Here is a 16,691-nt window from a genome sequence, read left to right on the forward strand (position 1 = left end):
TTGGGAAGTCGGGGGGAGGGAAGGGAGGTGGGGATTTAGGGGGAGGGGGGAAATACAATATGTGTTAAATTCCATGATTGTATTTGTATACTGTGGCTTTTCAATGTTAGTGCGAAAATAGAACAAACCGAATATACTGGAAGGTAATAGATACCGAAGGAAAGAGTCGAGTGAAAGAAGAAGGAGGGTGGAGAGGGTGAGAGAGAGGAGGAGGAGAAGGGAGGGAGGGAATGGAGAGGGAGTGATAGGGTTAAGGTTAGAAAGAAGGGGAGGGGAAGTAGGCGTAGAGGGGTGTGTGAGAAGGAAGAATGAAAGTTGGAGGGGGTTGAAAGAGGGTGTATGGCGGGCCAAGGTGGTATACTGGGTTTGTATTGTAGAGGGCATTTTCTATATTCAATGTTATATGCCCTGATTAAGCACAGTGAATATGTGATTGTATAGAATGAAAACATAATAAAATATATATAAAGGAAAAAAAAGAAAAGAAAATAACAGTGATTTACTATAGTACACTGCAATTATAATGTGTAGTTAACATTGCTTTTCATTGTTAGGGAGCTATAATGCATGTCATCCTGTAGTGAAGAATGATGTAGGATTGATGGCTAATTTGGAGAAGACAGCCCTCTATCTGAAGGTGCAATTCATGTCTCATCTAAAGAACTAGGAGTTAGTCTTCCTCATGAATGCATTTACATTTATTTCTTATTTTGCACTGATGCATTGACATATACCATGTATTTATGGTAATCTTCTGCTTCTATAGGTGATACATAACTGGACACCCTGCATGGGTCAAAATAAAATCAAACAGTTCTTTGATCACCTGTTCTCATCTGTGAATTGAGATACTTGAGCAAAATCCTTCCTTTGAAAGCTCTTCAGTGCTTATTCCTTACCTGTTGGCTTATGCATGGTGGCAGCTGATGGCTGTAATAAGGGAAGAATTCTGCTAACCTTACTTTTGACCTCTTCATATTATAGTTGCATTTGCTGAATTTTCACTTACCGTACAATTATTAACAGTATAGGATAACGTGTGGCAATGATCTTTCTGCTATAAAAAAAAACTTAATGTAGCTTTTTTCCCTACATCCACCAACTGGTAGTCAAATTAACTGCAGGAATTAAATGTGTTTTTCTTACTTTCTTGCCCATAATTATGTACTGAATTGCTTTGCAAATAAGTAGTCTCTTACGTGCTAGGATAAAAATAACTAGTATGCCGATAAAATGGAATTTCTCTGGATTCTGTATTTGCAAGAAAGAGAGGCAGGGAATAACAGGACTTTTTGTCATTTTCAAATCCATAGCACAGTTGTGCTTCACAACTTTTTTTTTTTGTTGAAGTCTAAGGGTCTTTTTCTTCATTTGGTCTCCAACCTGTATCTGAGATTGTCTTTTATGATGCCCTTAGCAGTCCTGGTGTTTAAAAATGTGTTTCTTCGCTTATCCTGACACAGTTATTGGTGTGGTTCCAATCTGACATGCTTTACTAGCCATTCTCTTGTCAGTGCAATCAGATATGGAAGGAAGAAGGATTAGCCCAGCGGCTTATTGGCCAACTTTAGATGGGCAGCCACATCCTCCCCACTGGCTCCTGTACTCCAAGACACCTTGCAGTGGGAGAGTATGGGTCCTTCAAACTGACCATCTCCTTGTACCACTAGTATCTCCTAGTTTGAAGACCTGGCTATGAAGAGAGATCACCCCAAATAACAACTATCCAGTGGTGCAATTGAAACTGGCTGTACAGTATACAGTTAAATAAATAGAAAATAAGCAACCTCTAAATATATAAAACCTGAAATAAAAATGTAGAGGGGGGTTACAGCTTAAGCATGGTGTTAGAATAGAAGACCTCCAAGGTATCTTCCAGCTGTATTCTGATTGATTGATTGGGAACGCTCTGATCAGCGGTGGGTTCCTACTGGTTTGAACCGGTTCGGCGGAGTAGGTAGTAACTCGGCCTGCCACACCCTCGAACCAGTTCTATCAGGGGCGGCACCATCTTGATTTTTGGTTCTGCACATGCACAGAACAATCTTCATTGCAAAAATTTAATTTCCTCCCCTTTTCTAACGTATGCGTGCACAGATCTTTTTAGGTGCAAATGTGCCTGCGTGCGAATGAAGCCATCGTGCACGCACAACACTTTTTGCACGCCAAGCCGGCAGTAATGCTGGCAGCAACCCACCTCTCGCTCCGATACACAAATTTTCTGAAAACCCCCTAAGCTATTCTTCAAAAGCTGACTTAGACAGAACCATCTGGCCTGCTTCCAAGGTAATGAGTCTTTACCCCCATCTATCAGGATTATCAATGTAAAAGTAGATAATTGTAGAGGGAAAGTCATATATGTTTTTTAAACAAGTAAATAAACACAGCTCAATTTACCACATGACAAATAACAGGGCTCAAGGTTATGCTCTCTTCCAATACATCCCTGACAAAAATTAAGAATGTGGGAAGATTAGTGACATCTTTTATTATACAACTGTACTGTATAATACATTTAAAGTGTAAATGGGTTCTGAAAACAACAGTTGCTGTAATACCGAAATAGGTATACTATATTATGACTTTATCAATGAACTATTTTGCTTGTTCTAAAAGATATTGGTAAAATGGGGCATGATTAAATGTGACCATACATACTTGTAGATAAGGTGATTATACATCCCAAGAATTGAGTTTATCTTATCCACAGATGGATTTATACATGTGTATATTCAGTAGATGAGTGAGAAAGAACAACAATCAGGAAAAAAAGCATCTGTGAAAGCTTTTCTTTATAAATTCAGGGCCTACTTCCTTTATCTGAAGCCTGTCACTCCCACACTCCCTAATGACCGCACTTGTCAAAAGGTAGAAAGGAGCAGTTGGCAAAAAGCATAATTAGAGACTGTTTTCCTCTCAATCTTCCAAGTAAAACCTAGTCTAAAGACACACATATACAATTTCCATGCTTGATGCCTGTACAAAAGGGGAATTTATACTCTGCCCTCCCCATTAGACTCCCTAGGACAGTGATGGCTAACCTTTTCCAGACTGAGTGCCCACAGTGCACGTGCTCCCAAACCCCCAAAATGTAATGCGCACATACCCCTCCTCCTGCGCATGCATGGCAGAGACCCGAAGACCAGCTGGCCGGCGGGAGGCGCATGTGCATGCACAGCAGAGCTGAACTAGGATGACGGCTCACATGCCATCAGAGAGGACTCTGCGTGCTCTCTCTGGCATGCGTGCAATATGTTCACCATCACAGCCCTAGGATTGACCCACCAAGGGACTTGGAAAAAAAAATACTAAAAAGTACAGCCTTAATTGCCAAAAACTTGACTCACCAGGATCCTGGTGAGAAAAGCTGAGTTTGAAGGATTCCAATACTTGAGCAAGTATTCTAAACTTTAGTTTTCCCACCTCTACCAAATGGTACTATTTTCAAAAGCAACAGTCCTCCTTCTCCCAGCTGAGAGGAGCAACCCCTCCCCCCTTACTGACTGGGAATTATAGAAGTTGGTGTCCTTCTGCAAAACATTGATTTGGGTAAGAAAATTATGAGGATAAGAACCAGGTCTTGGAAGATATTAGCTATTAGACTCTACAAGCTCCCACAGGCTGAAGGGATCCGTTTTTCACAGGATTTCCTTGGATCTTCTTCAGGACAGCTCTGTGATGGATTTTACTGGTATTTTCTGTTGCAAAGAACTCCGGGTGACACAAGAATGCCACATCCTTCAGCTTCTTTTCATTTAGGAAACATGATAAGAGTTATTTGTGTTCTGAGTCTTCTCCTAAAGTATCCACTTTGCTAGAGGACTTCTCCTGCTCTACCTCCCCAACTGGATCAACATGGGAATGACATTTGCTGCAGAAAGAAGATAAAAAGGATCAAAATCCTATGTGGCTCTTTTGTTGTATTTAAACTTTTACTTTCCTGTCCTGTTGCATATTGTATAGCTGATAATACAGCTGTTTCCTGCCTCTGTACAGACTCTGTTTATATAGGAACCATTTTCAATAGGTAACACTTAGGCCTAATTAGAATGAAGTCATATCCTTGTGTTAAATGCATCAAGTTTCTTCCATTATTTTATTTATTGATCATCTCCATTCTGCCTTCTGTTATGTATGGCCATACAAGACAAAATGTGTCATTTTGTGTATCATGTATATGTATAGAACGTTCCAGAAAAACAAGCTAACTTAATTTTCCCTTTAGTTTTAACAAGCTGAAATTCAGCAAGTTTCTCCATAATGGCACTTACTTGCTGGACACTGTCTGTAAAAGATCTGTTATTTTGATATTAAAGATACAAACTCTGCTAGGAAAATGGTAGCAATTCCAGATTCATCCATGCGCCCATCTGCCCTGCAGCTGTCAATTGAGTTACAAATTTATGTTTGCAGGTGCTGTTTGAGGAACCCAGAAAGCAGCTGGTGTATAAAAGATTGCCAAATGCATATGAAATGCAGATTATAATCAAGACCCTAGGAAACCACTTGCCAGCATGAAAAATAAGAAAAATCCTTTCTTTTTAACAGAAGCAGATTTACCTTTATTTCTTAAGATTGTGGATATTCAACAACAAAATTGTTAGAATGAATCTTCCTAACTAGAACTGCACTTTCTGGACCAGCTGAGAAGACTGGGAATGGATTCTTCTCCTTTGTCCCAGCTGGGGCTGGTGTGTGGGGAGTCATAAGCCCAAGATCCTTTCCTTGTGGGACATCTACCCTCTCTTTGCTCCAAACATCTATATGAAATTACTGGGGGAGATTACACATCAATATGAGAAGGCTATAATCAATATGTTGATAATACCTACTGGTAATTATACATTTCTATCTTAGACCAACCAAGTGATGCCATTGCAATTCTGTCTCAATGCCTGGAGGCTGTTGAGATGTGGATGAGTAAGAACACTGGGTAACTGTTCATATGTCCTATGCTAAATCCAACTTCTTGTTAGGTTGTCCTTGCTCCTGTGAGCCAATGGTTCACTATAATTTTTGCATTACTGCTGGAATTAAGAATGCCATTATGAATTATGTGTGTATTTACCATGATAAAAAAGTAATTTGGAGGATTAAACAAAATACAGATTGAAATACACACACACAAACTCCTTTTATGTTCTCAATTGCAGTCAGGAAATGTATTCCCAAAGTTAGAAATGAATAACAAAGTGTTAATGTTCAATGTTTATTACACTTGTATGCCGCCCTATTCCCGAGGGACTCAGGGCGGCTAACAAACAAGGTGGGGGGGGGGGAATACAACAACAAACAAAGACAAAAACAAATACAAAAAACAGATTAAAAACAACGCAACAGTCGCAACGATTCAAGAGGGGCTGGGAACTCATCAGCCCCAGGCCTGCCGGAACAGCCAGGTCTTGATAGCTTTGCGGAAAGCCTGAAGGGTGATAAGGGTCCGAATCTCCACGGGGAGATCGTTCCAAAGGGCCGGAGCAGCGACAGAGAAGCCCCCCCCCCCCGAGGGGTTGACAGTCGACATTGGCTAGCGGATGGTATTCGGAGGAGGCCTAATCTGTGGGATCTAATTGGTCATAGGGAGGTAATCAGCAGGAGGCGGTCTCTCAAGTGTAGTGTATTCTACATTAGAGATCTCCAACTTTGGCAACTTTAAGCCCTGTGACTTCAACTCCCAGAATTCCTCAGCCAGCAAAGCTGAGGAATCCTGGGAGTTGAAGTCCACAGGTCTTAAAGTTGCCAAGGTTGGAGACCCCTGTTCTACATAACGCTCTAAGGCTTTGTTGAGAAAGGTTTCAGGTCAGTGATAGAGCTTTGCATATAAAATGTTCAAATCAGATTTTTAATTACTTCCAATAGGAATGAAAGAGAAGCTAGGAATGGCCATTGCCAATTCTTGGAGTAGATAAGATAGATAAGGGATCTGTACAATTTATTTATTTCCAAGGCCTCGCTTGGCTTTGGAATAGCATGTTAATAGGTGGAGTCACAAGACAAAGAGGAGGGTTGAATGAAGACAAAAACAGTTTTTATTTCATTTATTTTAATCTACAGAGATCAAATACTGATTTCAATTATTCTCCTTGTATTTAATATTTTTCCTTCTCCCACACTACAAATTACTGATTTGAGACAGTCTGGGGAATGAAAGTAAAGCTTCTGTAGCCATAGTGTCCCCTTAGTTCCCTGGTAAAGACTGAAATATTAACAAACAATATAATAAACACTATACAAGTAGTCCTTGAGTTACAACCATATGTTTAATATTAATGTTTAATGTTTAAAAGTGACTTTTAACTGTTTCTCGCACTTATGACTGTTGCAGCATCTCCATGGTCCCATGATAAAAAAATTGGATGCTTGGCAACTGGCATGTATTGATGATGGTTGCAATGTCCTGTGATCACCTTTTGCAACTTTCTGATAAGCAAAGTCAATGGGGAAGCCAGATTCACTTAAGCGTGTTACTAACAGCTGCAGTGATTCATTAAACAACGATGACAAGAAAGGTCATAAAATGGGGCAAATCTCATTTAACAACTGTCTTGCTTAACAATGGAAGTTTTGGTCTCAATTGTGGTTGTAAGTCGAGGACTACCTATACAATACAGCAGGGTTTTCATTGATATAATTTGCTCTGGGTAGTTGAACGAGTACCAATTCTCTTAAGAGTGTTTTGGGTCTCTTTCCCTAAGATCAGAAATTATCACTTTATATACCTAAGCTCTTCTGAAGGAGATATGATTGCAAACAGCCTACTGAATTGGCTGGATCATTCCCCCCCCCCCCCCCCCACTCCTGGCAGTATACATGTCTCACAGTCCCATCTGTTTCTCTTACTGTTTGGTCAAAGGAATGGATTACTGAAAGGTTGGTACTACAGCCCTATCTTAACACAATCCCGCATTTAGAAAATCAGACTCTATAATATAATGGGGAGACTTTTTTTGACCTTGAAAGGTATAATTAGCTTGTAATGACACATGTCTTATTTGTACTGTTCTAACAATAATTCCCCATTTCTTTAGAACTGTGTTTTGAGCTAGGTTTCTGGTTCATAATAACTATAATTGAGGAAAGAGAGAAAAACCAATCATCAAAAATGTTGAAAAAAATATCTCCCATGCTATCATTCAGATGTGGCTTTCTTAAATGAATGCCCTTGTTTTCTTGGTAGGACTCACCCTTCATTTAAGCAATTAAAGCCATTCAAAGATACTATCTTAGGCAAACATACAAAGGTAAGAATATTTGCATCTTTTGCCCACGCTGCTAAAAATAAACTTGTTTGGTGGTTGTGGTTACAGAAAGAACTTGGTTACCAACTGATTCTTTTACATGGTAGGTATTTACTCAATGTTGACAAACAAGAATTGTACAATAAGGGATGCAGTGTGTCATAGCTTCTCTTAATAATGGCTAGTTTTTTGTTTTTTTTTCCAAATTGTCTACAAAAACTAAACCGTCAGAACATTGTTCTGCATTCTGATTTCTATCACATCTTATGATACTTTTTTTTTAGGAGGCTGAAATCACATCTAATATTTGTAGGATTTACTATGTTAAAATCATCACATGCTGAAAAGGCTCTGCTCACTATGATTTTGAAGTTTCGGATTTATTCAGGATTTGCCAGCTGAAAAACTTTAGGAGGGGAAGGAATGAGATGTAAGTTGAGATAGGGCACCATGACAATTAGTGAAATATGCTGGTGGAACATTCTGTCAATTGAGGCAGGCAACAACAGGGTAGAGCTGGGGGCAGAACTTGAGAGGCACATGGAGGAACATGCTTTAGGCAGTATTTTATATCCCTCTAATCCAGGGGTGTCAAACTTGTGGTGCGCGGGCCGGATGTGTCACGTGCTGGCCACGCCCACCCCATTTAACAAAGGGGGGGGAAGTCATAATATGTCATGTGGTCTAATCAAAGATCATACTGTTGTGGTAGCCCACGTGACACCAGAAATTGTCTTCCCATTGAGGTCAGTGAAAGGAAGTTCATCCTAACTCAAAGTACACAGACAGATTTTATGACAACAGAATATGGGAAAGGATAAATGGGGAGCGGAGTCTATCTCTTCAGGAATAATGCAGGGAGCCAAAGGAATCAGGCATGTGGCCAGTATCAGGCAAGAGGTGAGTCTTATTGTGATCCTGTGAGCTGGACAGAATAACTTGCTGGCTATGCTAACAAACCCAGAAAATGGTGTAGTTCATCACTAAAACTGAGAGAGAGCTGAAGAAGCTTCTGGGATGAGAAGCAACTTCAAAGAAAGAAAAACCAGAAAGTCCCGTTGCCTCTTGAACAAGCACTTTTGGGACAACCATGACCTGGTTGACTGAGAATCTCCATAGATATTCATCACTAAAAAATTCCTTCCCCATATTTTACAAAGAGTTTGGAAAATTCATGTTCATCTTCATTGTCTGGAAAAGTACAAAGTTAGTAAACAAAACAGGCAATTATTTCTACTGATTTTGAAGAGTAGGCCTCCCCTTCTTATCCAAATGGCTGTTTTTGGCAGATAAAGATAAGAGGAGGGCTTATGGACCTCTATTGAAACAGGAAGGGGGCAATATGACAAAATGTGCTTATCATCTTCAACAACTTGCATATCTGTCAGAAGGTATATATAATGGAGGCATCTCTCTATCATGACATCATCCTCACACATCACCTTGGTTTCCTAATTACTTGCAGTCGATGCCACTGGGAGGGGCTCTAACACTATCTTGTTCAACCAAAACTGGAACAGGATGAACGTCTGTTAATCAAAACAGAAATGGAACTCCTTCCAATGGATTATTCCAGGTTTGGAATAAAACCCGAATTTCTGTTTTACACTCACTTCTACTTGAAAACAATTCAATATGAGTTAGGCCCGAATGAAAAATAAGCAGATTTTTTGGCAGACGAAAGACTAAACAACTAGAGTGGCCCAAATCCAATTTTGTTTTTGCTGCAACAAGGTTTTTTTAAAAACTGATCTAGAAAGTCCTGTACACCAAAGAAAGTTTTCTATCTCGCAAAGGGGAATTTTTATCGCGGAATGAAAGCGATTGGGGGGGGGGGGGGACAGGGCCGGAATTAAAAGGCTAGGATAAATCCTCGGGAAGATTTCAAAACCAAGTTTGGGCTGTCAGCTTGTCCCTACGCACCACGCTATTTTGCATTGAGAAGCACCTCTCCTAGGTCGATGCAGACCCACGTAAAGGGCATCTCCCAAGTTTTGCTTACCTTGGACGAGAGAAGGGAGGAGGAATGTTTTATGAGGACGTCCCAAAAGTAAAAGGAATGCAAAACGGGGCCGAGTAGAAAACGCCGCTTTCTTTGGTTTATCCTGGATACGCGTCAAGCAAACCTGCTCCCTCCTTTACCCACAGCGGCCGTGGGGATCTCCCTACTCGGTGGCAGGCAGAGGGCGCGGGGGGGGGGCAGAGTGCAGCAACGCTGGCAGTCCACGTGCAGCGAGGCTCTGGCTTAGTTGGAGCGGCCCCGCCTCAGCCACGGCTTCCCTCCGCCCCCTTTCCTTTCCAGCCTCTCATTTCGGCCTTTCGCTCGCCACTCACCGGCCCTTTAAACCCCCGCGCGCAAAGGGCCGCCTCCTTCCCCCCCACCTCCTCCTCCTCGGCAGGCCCGGCGCGTGAGGCCCCGCTCGCGCTACAGAGTGGGGCGGAGTCAAGTCGGAGCCCAGGCTGTTGCTTCTGGCACCGGAGAAAGCCGGAGCAGCAGAGTTGAAGGGAGTAGGAGGGCAAAGCAGGCGACGGCAGCAGCAGCGCGAGCGACCGGCGCCTTCTCGCGCGCGGGGTTTTCGGGCGCAACGCGGGACGTTCCGTGGCCGGGCCTCCCCCTTCGTCGCGCGGGGGCGAATCTCCTTGCCGTGAATGTTGGTTGCAGCGGCCGCCGCGAGCCCCTGCGGCAGGAGGAGACGGCTCCGCTCCCCTCCCCCCGCCGTTCCCAGCGCCGGGCAGCCAAGGGCACGCAGGCCTCTTGCAGTAACCGGGGCTCCCGGTTCCGTAGAATTGGGGAAGCAGCTGCCCGGGTCTGAAGCAGCCGAATTGCCGCGGCCGCTGGGTAAGTAGCTCGGTGGCGACTGGCGTGTGAGGAGGAGGAGTGTCTCGGCGGCGGGGGTGGAAGGCGCCTCCCTCTCTCTCTCCCCGCTTCGGTTCCTGGCTCTTTGTTACCCGAACGGGCGTTAAGACAGACAGCGCGGAAGGCGGCTGTTGGGCGCCACAGTCAAGAGTTGCTCGGCTGCTCCCTTGCCAGGCGCTCGCACCTGCTTTCCTGAGCCTGGGGGAGGGCGAGACTGCTGGAGGGCTTCCCTTTCAGCAGATGCAGCGGACGATGCCTTGCAAAGGTCAAGGGTGGATTGGAGAGTCGAGGTGAAGGTCAACATATGTGAATCCCTGCCTGCGTTGGGGGGGGGTGTCTGGGGGTTGTCCGCAGTGGAAAACGGGCCGCAGTTTCCTTCCCGTTTTCTTAAAAGGGAGACCGGGGAGGTGGTGGAAATCCCCCCCCCCCTTTGCCTGGGAAACTTGGAAACTTGTCTGGACGAAACCCTGCGTGGAAAAACCAGATTTGGAGCACTTCCTGGAGGACGGTCTACGTCAACCAGGGAGATTCTGAAACGGAGATGAATTCACGCTCTTGTAGCTGTTCCGCTGGGCTATGGCTAAAGGGGAAAATCTTAGACTGGCTGACTTCACAAAACAAGTATTATATGAAATATACTCGGAGAGGGTGGAGTGCCTTTCGGTTTCTTTGTGTCTCAATCTGCAGCTTGCTTAGGTGATGTTTTAGTAAATGTGGGCTTCCTGTGGCTCCATTTGTTGTTTTTAAAGAGAAAATTTCTGGATAACATCTTTGTTTTATGAGGCTGCAAAAATATGTAGGCTTTTAACGAAATTCTAAAGGTAATTCATATGCAGTTTCGGTTTTGTAATTAGCCCGGAAAGGTAAAAGAAGGTGTGGGGGGAGGAAGTAAGTCTGTTATTGGATTAATAAAGCTAGGAAGAAATCAATTTCCATAACAGCCTTTTCTGAGAAGCTTTATGTAAGACTTGATAATTGTATCAAGGTAGTTGGTTACTAGAACAGAAACAAACAGTAGATCTGATACTGACCTTGTTTGACATGAATGTCAACCTGTAGCAATAGAATATATTCTAATGTGCTTAAATTGCCATTCTGAGTCAGACTTTTATGTAAATATGTATAAAGGTTGCATTTGCTTACTCAGACTTCACATTGAAAAGCCTGTTTTTCATCCATATTTTCAAAACATGCAAGTGAAAACCTGATGCTATCAAATGGTGATATCTCTTGGATACAGTACGTTTGAACATTTAATCGTAAGCAATTGTACTTTTTGTTCTAAATAGTACTGTCATCATTTATAGTGTTATATCGATCATTAAACTTACAGTATTACTCTACATCTCATTGCTTTAATTTATTCCTTGTAATTATTCTACTTTAAGATAAGGGAAAGAAGTAAGATTAAAGCCTAGAAGTTGATGTTTAATTCCCAACAGTCTTATTAGTTGTAGCGTGTTGATGATTTCTTTCATAGTGGCTTACATTCTCATTATTTGGTTTTTAAAAAACATATTTCTGTATTGTGTTCTATCAAGTCACTTCTAAAAATAGTTTTCTTATATGTAAGTAAATGCATATCTATGGTATTCCTATAGTATAAATTTAACATATATTAATATGGATATATTCATGCTATTTTGTTTTGAATTTACAGTATCTGTTAAAGTTTCTACATGATTTAGATATTTAATCAAATCAGTTTATGTCAAAGACTAAATGGTCGCCTGGGATTTTCTGTATTTGCATGTCTCTGAGGATTTACTTGAGTTGAAAGATTAGCTAGCATACATGCATCATGTCCTGTTAGCAAGAGCACTCTTACTTCTTACCTCTTCAGTACAGAAATTAGTGACAAATTTGAAGTTTAAAAAAAGCAATGGTTTTGGAACTTTGTAATTCATTCAAAATAGTTGTTTTATATACGTTTAGTGCAAATGGGTTTTAAACATGATTACGGCAAATTTAGGGCATCTTAAGTTTTAAACTTGATTGTTGAGCAGGTAAAGCAAAATGTCTGGATACTTATTTGTTTTGTATGCTCATAGTTGATAGTTATGAAGAACATATACTATCAATTTAATACATTTTGATCTTTGCCATATTCTTAATGGTGAAGATGGAAACAAACTTGGGATATTTCCTCTTATTATGTTCCTTGTACAGTACAACTATTCTCACTGTCAATTCCAGGGTTGGGAAAATTTGCTTGACTGAACATGAAATTTGGGAGTAGGAGATCTTCTACAGAAAGGTTCTTTAATATGATTTACGTTTCCTTTTTTTTAAAATGTTTATTTGGGTATTTCTGAATAACAGTATTGCATCAAATATTGGTCATAACTGGGAAAAAGCAAAATGTGGAAATAGTTGTTCAATTTCTCAGTAACTCTGAAGTCTTGCCAAGTCGCTTCCTTATGCTTTTTTTTTTAGTCTTCCTGTTAATCTGAAACTTGTGTAACAAGGCTGTACTTGGCAGGATCCTTTCTATCATTGTAATTCAAATTTTTAAATTCTTTTTAGAGAGTGAAGTTTTATAGCACTATTGTAAGTTTATAGCATTCCACCCTGAAGGGGTTTATCACTAGGGTTTCCACTGGAGAAAATGAGTGGTGATATTATTTCAGTCTATTTCATCTTTAACTGACTACCCTGATTCCCATACTAAAGTGTCCCACAGTTTCTTGGGGCTGATCCTCAGAAGGGGAAATCAGCAAAAATTGCCTTTCCCCTCTTTTGTAATGGATATTTAGATTGGATACTCCAACCCTGTATTGTTAGCTAAAGAGGATGTGCTTTTTGTTTAAATATAGGTTTTCAGCCTGTAAAGTTTAATTATACATTGACAAGGTTATTAATGATGTCTTGAAGGATAGTAGCTACATTTTGATGCTTTAGTCCTGAAGCTGTGTGCTGATGATACTTTGTCTAGTTTACTAATTAAATATACATGGTGGTACCAGAATTAGATCAAGAAGTAAATGAAAATATGAGTAACGCCCAATGAAGTGTTGAACTAAACTTCTGAAAAGTTAAAATTCTAATGTTATTTTTATTTATTATTTGCCTATTCCTGGTGGAAATAAGAGATACAAGTTTAATAAAATATCAATAAGGCAGAATATCTGTCCTTATTCTGTTCTGGCAAAAGCAATTGTTATTTTCACCGCCTGAACCTTGAAACCTATAAATGGTGAAGTATGTGGAGGGTGTGAATGATTTGAGTCAGGTAACAAAGGCTAATCAAACATTGTTGAGACTGTTTTCCTTCTGGACTTCCTTTTCCAACTTAAAGAAAAAGTAGCTCTCAGACATCATATTCAAGGGTTAATATTTGAAACTAACTCCTTGATATCTACAGTAAACTGGAGCAAAGTATTATAATTGCTGAGTTGTTATCGACTTTTTGAAAAACACAAGAAGCATAATTTACCTATGGGGGGAAATTTTGATTTGAAAAAAACCCCCAAGCATAATGAATTGTAGTTTTAAATGAGTATGGAGGGAGTTGGTATATCAGTTTTGATGATTTGGACAAAATCACATTGATTTTTAGCTGTGAGTGAATAATATTTTATATTTATTTTATAACGCAGTACAGAGTTAAAAATTCAAAAGGCAAAAATGTGATTTAGGCCACCTGTGTTTGACATATATAGGAATACTTTAAACGCAGCATTTTTTTCCCCTTGAGATTGGAATTTTTTTTTTGAAGTAATAGTCAATGTTATATTGTACTTAAGTTGTTGAATTACAACTTGGAAGACCCAGGTTCAAATTCACCCTCTCAATGAAGCCTGTCCAATAAAGTTATTGTATTGGCAAAATTGAGGCTGGAGACTGAGGAGATGAGCTGTTTCAAAATTTTATAAATAAAATAAACGTTTGTGGGGAAAATATATAAATTTAACAAATAAAATGAATAAAATAGATTGAACTGCAATTGTGACTATTAGCTGAATCCATGCATTTAAAAAAAAGGCTTCTTGTAAAATATTTGAAATGACCATGTATTTGCCTCTATTTGTATTCCATTCTTATTGAAACATAGACACAGAATACATGAGACTTCCTTATTGTAATGGAAATCTTAACAGTGTCTCTGAAAGGCAAAGTGCATCTTTCAAGGTTATCATACTGACTAATATGTTCCTGAGGTAAAAGGTAAAAGCTATTTTTTAAACATTTCTTAAAGTTTTGATTGTTAGACACTTAAATTGAAAATAATTTAAGAGTATTCATATTTGTTCTTTTGCTTCCCCTACCTCAATTTGTTAGCTAGGAAATAATTGCGATAAGGAATTTTTATTATGTTTTGATTGCAGCCTTCCCTCAATATGTAATGTACTGTAGTTGATCAATGGTATCAGAAGACTTTCTATAAAATATTCCTTTGTCAATATTTTGGGAGTTTGAAAAAATTCCATTTGCCCAAATGTTAAGTAATAGCTTTTAATATACTTTCAGTTTTTTGAAACTTTGATTATTGCTTTTATGTTGAAAGAAGTACAGGGCATTTGAAAATAGACTCTTCATATACAAATGAGGTAAGGGCAGACACTTAAAATATATTGTACAAAAAACCTCCAGTCATTGCTGCTTCTACATCTTCTACAATTTTTGAATAATTACTATTCATTATAATCAAAAATGCCAACAATTAGATTTGATAAACTTGCCATATGGTTGTGTATCATTAGCTAATGCTAATTCTCTCTGATAATATTTTCTACTAGGAGTTGAAAGATTTATGTTTTAAACATACATTATATGTGTCTAATGAGTCTTAATTTTTCCAAAATAAGATAGACAAAAATAAGTACAGTTTTTAATGATACAATGTTGTTTTGTAGCACAGAGAGCGAATGAAAACAGGAAACGGTTATGAGTACTTGTTCCATAGTCTAAAGTTTGCAAACAGGATACTTTTATTGGATCAAAATAGCTCATTAATGGTTACCTCCTTTTGTTTAATGCTTTCCTAATATACAAAAACTTTGGAAGCACTTTAACATTTTAGAAACTAGTTTTTTTCATTTATATTCTTATTTTCTTTCATACTGTATATTCTATGAATGCCATGAGAACTAGGATTTGTACAGGAAAAGAATTTGCATCCTGTATCATATGAGTGCTATTTACAGTTTTCCTGGCTTCCCCATTGAATGTTCTTGTTGGAAGTAAAGGTCCCAAATGGCAATCATATGTCCCTGGGACACTAGCAGTTGTGCGATTCTTGTATTTCCTGGTTGGTCATGTTGCTAGAAAAGGGAGTGTGTGGTTGGAGCTATGTGGTGGTAATTGCCTCTCTGCGAAAGAAGGCAGTCCCTCTGTGAAAGAGGTGGTGATATGCCCCTTCTCAAGATTCTCCTTGGACAATGTTCATAAAGTCTGCAGCCTTCCCATTTTAGAGGAGGTTTCCTTTTATTTCAGCTTCAGAGAACCTGTAATAAAAGTGTCCAATTTGAAAAGTACTAGTTCCATCTTTATTATAAAGTGATATGGTATTAATAGAATGTTGCAAGTCTAAAAGCATGTCTCTCACCCACCCACCCCCGCTTTTGGAATTCAAGAAACTAAGGAAGGTCCTTTCTGAAATATTTGCCACACCCCTATTCCTTCTGTGGGCTCATCTGCCTCTTATCTAAACATTGTCTAATCTGCAGCTCTTCCTCTTAATCTCCCAGGGCCAGTTCCTCATAGCATACCATATAAATACTATCAACTGTGGCATTGTTTTAAATTACCTATAAACTTTGGGAGTAGAGGGCATACTTTTGCAAGGTTCCGTCTTACTTAAGTGTGTAATTCCAGTCAAGTGTTATGGAAGAAAGAGCTTGACTCCATGGGAATTCCAATAAGGAGTCATATAGGGCTCTTTGTTTCCCCCCATGCTGTTTATTAACTTCATGAAACCAAAGAGAGATGTTTATTTGCTTAAGAGCAAGCCATTGTAAGTATAGGGCTAATATTTGATACCTTACTGTTGTGCACTAAACTGAAGATGTTGAACCAGCATCAAGAGCAGTGATGGCTAACCTTTTTGCCATCATGTGCCAAAAGCATGGGGGAGCATGGGGGGGTTGTCCATGGGCACAGCCACACCCATAATTCTATGTGCCTTCCCCCCCGCGCATGCACACACACACACCGTGCTCCCCCTGCTTTTGGCACGCAATGGCACGGTAGACCCATTTTTCTTACTCCCCAGGCTCCAGACTCTTTATAGGAGCCCGGGGAGGGTGAAAACTGCCTCCACGCCAGGAGGCCCACCGGAGGCTGAAAACAGCCTGTTTTCCTACTTCTGGTGGGCCCAGAAGACCGCAAAATCAAGTGCGTGCCGGAGCTGAGCTCATGTGCCCACCGATATGGTTCACCATGCCACCTGTGGCACACCTGCAATTGGTTCGCCATCACAGATCTAGAGGGTTTATGCATCTGGATAGGGCAAAATACATTTAGATCCTATTTTGTGTGCTACTGTATACCACCCACAAGTCCTCTGGGATTGGCTGCATTGCAAATTGACAAATAATTCCATTTTTTTCATATCTTAACCAATTACTCTATTAAGTTTTTCCAATTTAATTTTT

General features: G+C 40.1%; 1 protein-coding gene and 1 long non-coding RNA gene across 3 annotated transcripts in view; one reads left to right on the plus strand and one right to left on the minus strand.

Annotated features, from left to right (window-relative positions):
- Positions 1–2,468: 2,468 nt before the first annotated feature.
- Positions 2,469–9,540, minus strand: LOC148049652 (uncharacterized). The gene is made up of 2 exons (XR_015697484.1): positions 9,241–9,540; positions 2,469–3,871 (listed from the first exon to the last, which is right to left on the minus strand). It is a non-coding gene; the product is annotated as an uncharacterized LOC148049652 (long non-coding RNA).
- Positions 9,541–9,721: 181 nt separating this feature from the next.
- Positions 9,722–16,691, plus strand: part of SUSD6 (sushi domain containing 6) — a 55,903-nt gene continuing 48,933 nt past the window's right edge. Inside the window, exon 1 of one of the 2 annotated variants that reach the window (XM_014060254.2) lies at positions 9,722–10,077. The gene's annotated coding sequence lies outside the window, so the exon portion shown is untranslated. Of the gene's footprint in view, positions 10,078–10,207; positions 10,386–16,691 lie in introns of those variants that run through there. The other variant, XM_014060255.2, reaches the window with a different exon arrangement.

This window comes from Thamnophis sirtalis, unplaced genomic scaffold, assembly GCF_051295495.1.
Source record: "Thamnophis sirtalis isolate CommonGarterSnake01/CBP01778 unplaced genomic scaffold, rThaSir2_p1.2 scaffold_1, whole genome shotgun sequence".
NCBI classification, from domain to species: domain Eukaryota; kingdom Metazoa; phylum Chordata; class Lepidosauria; order Squamata; family Natricidae; genus Thamnophis; species Thamnophis sirtalis.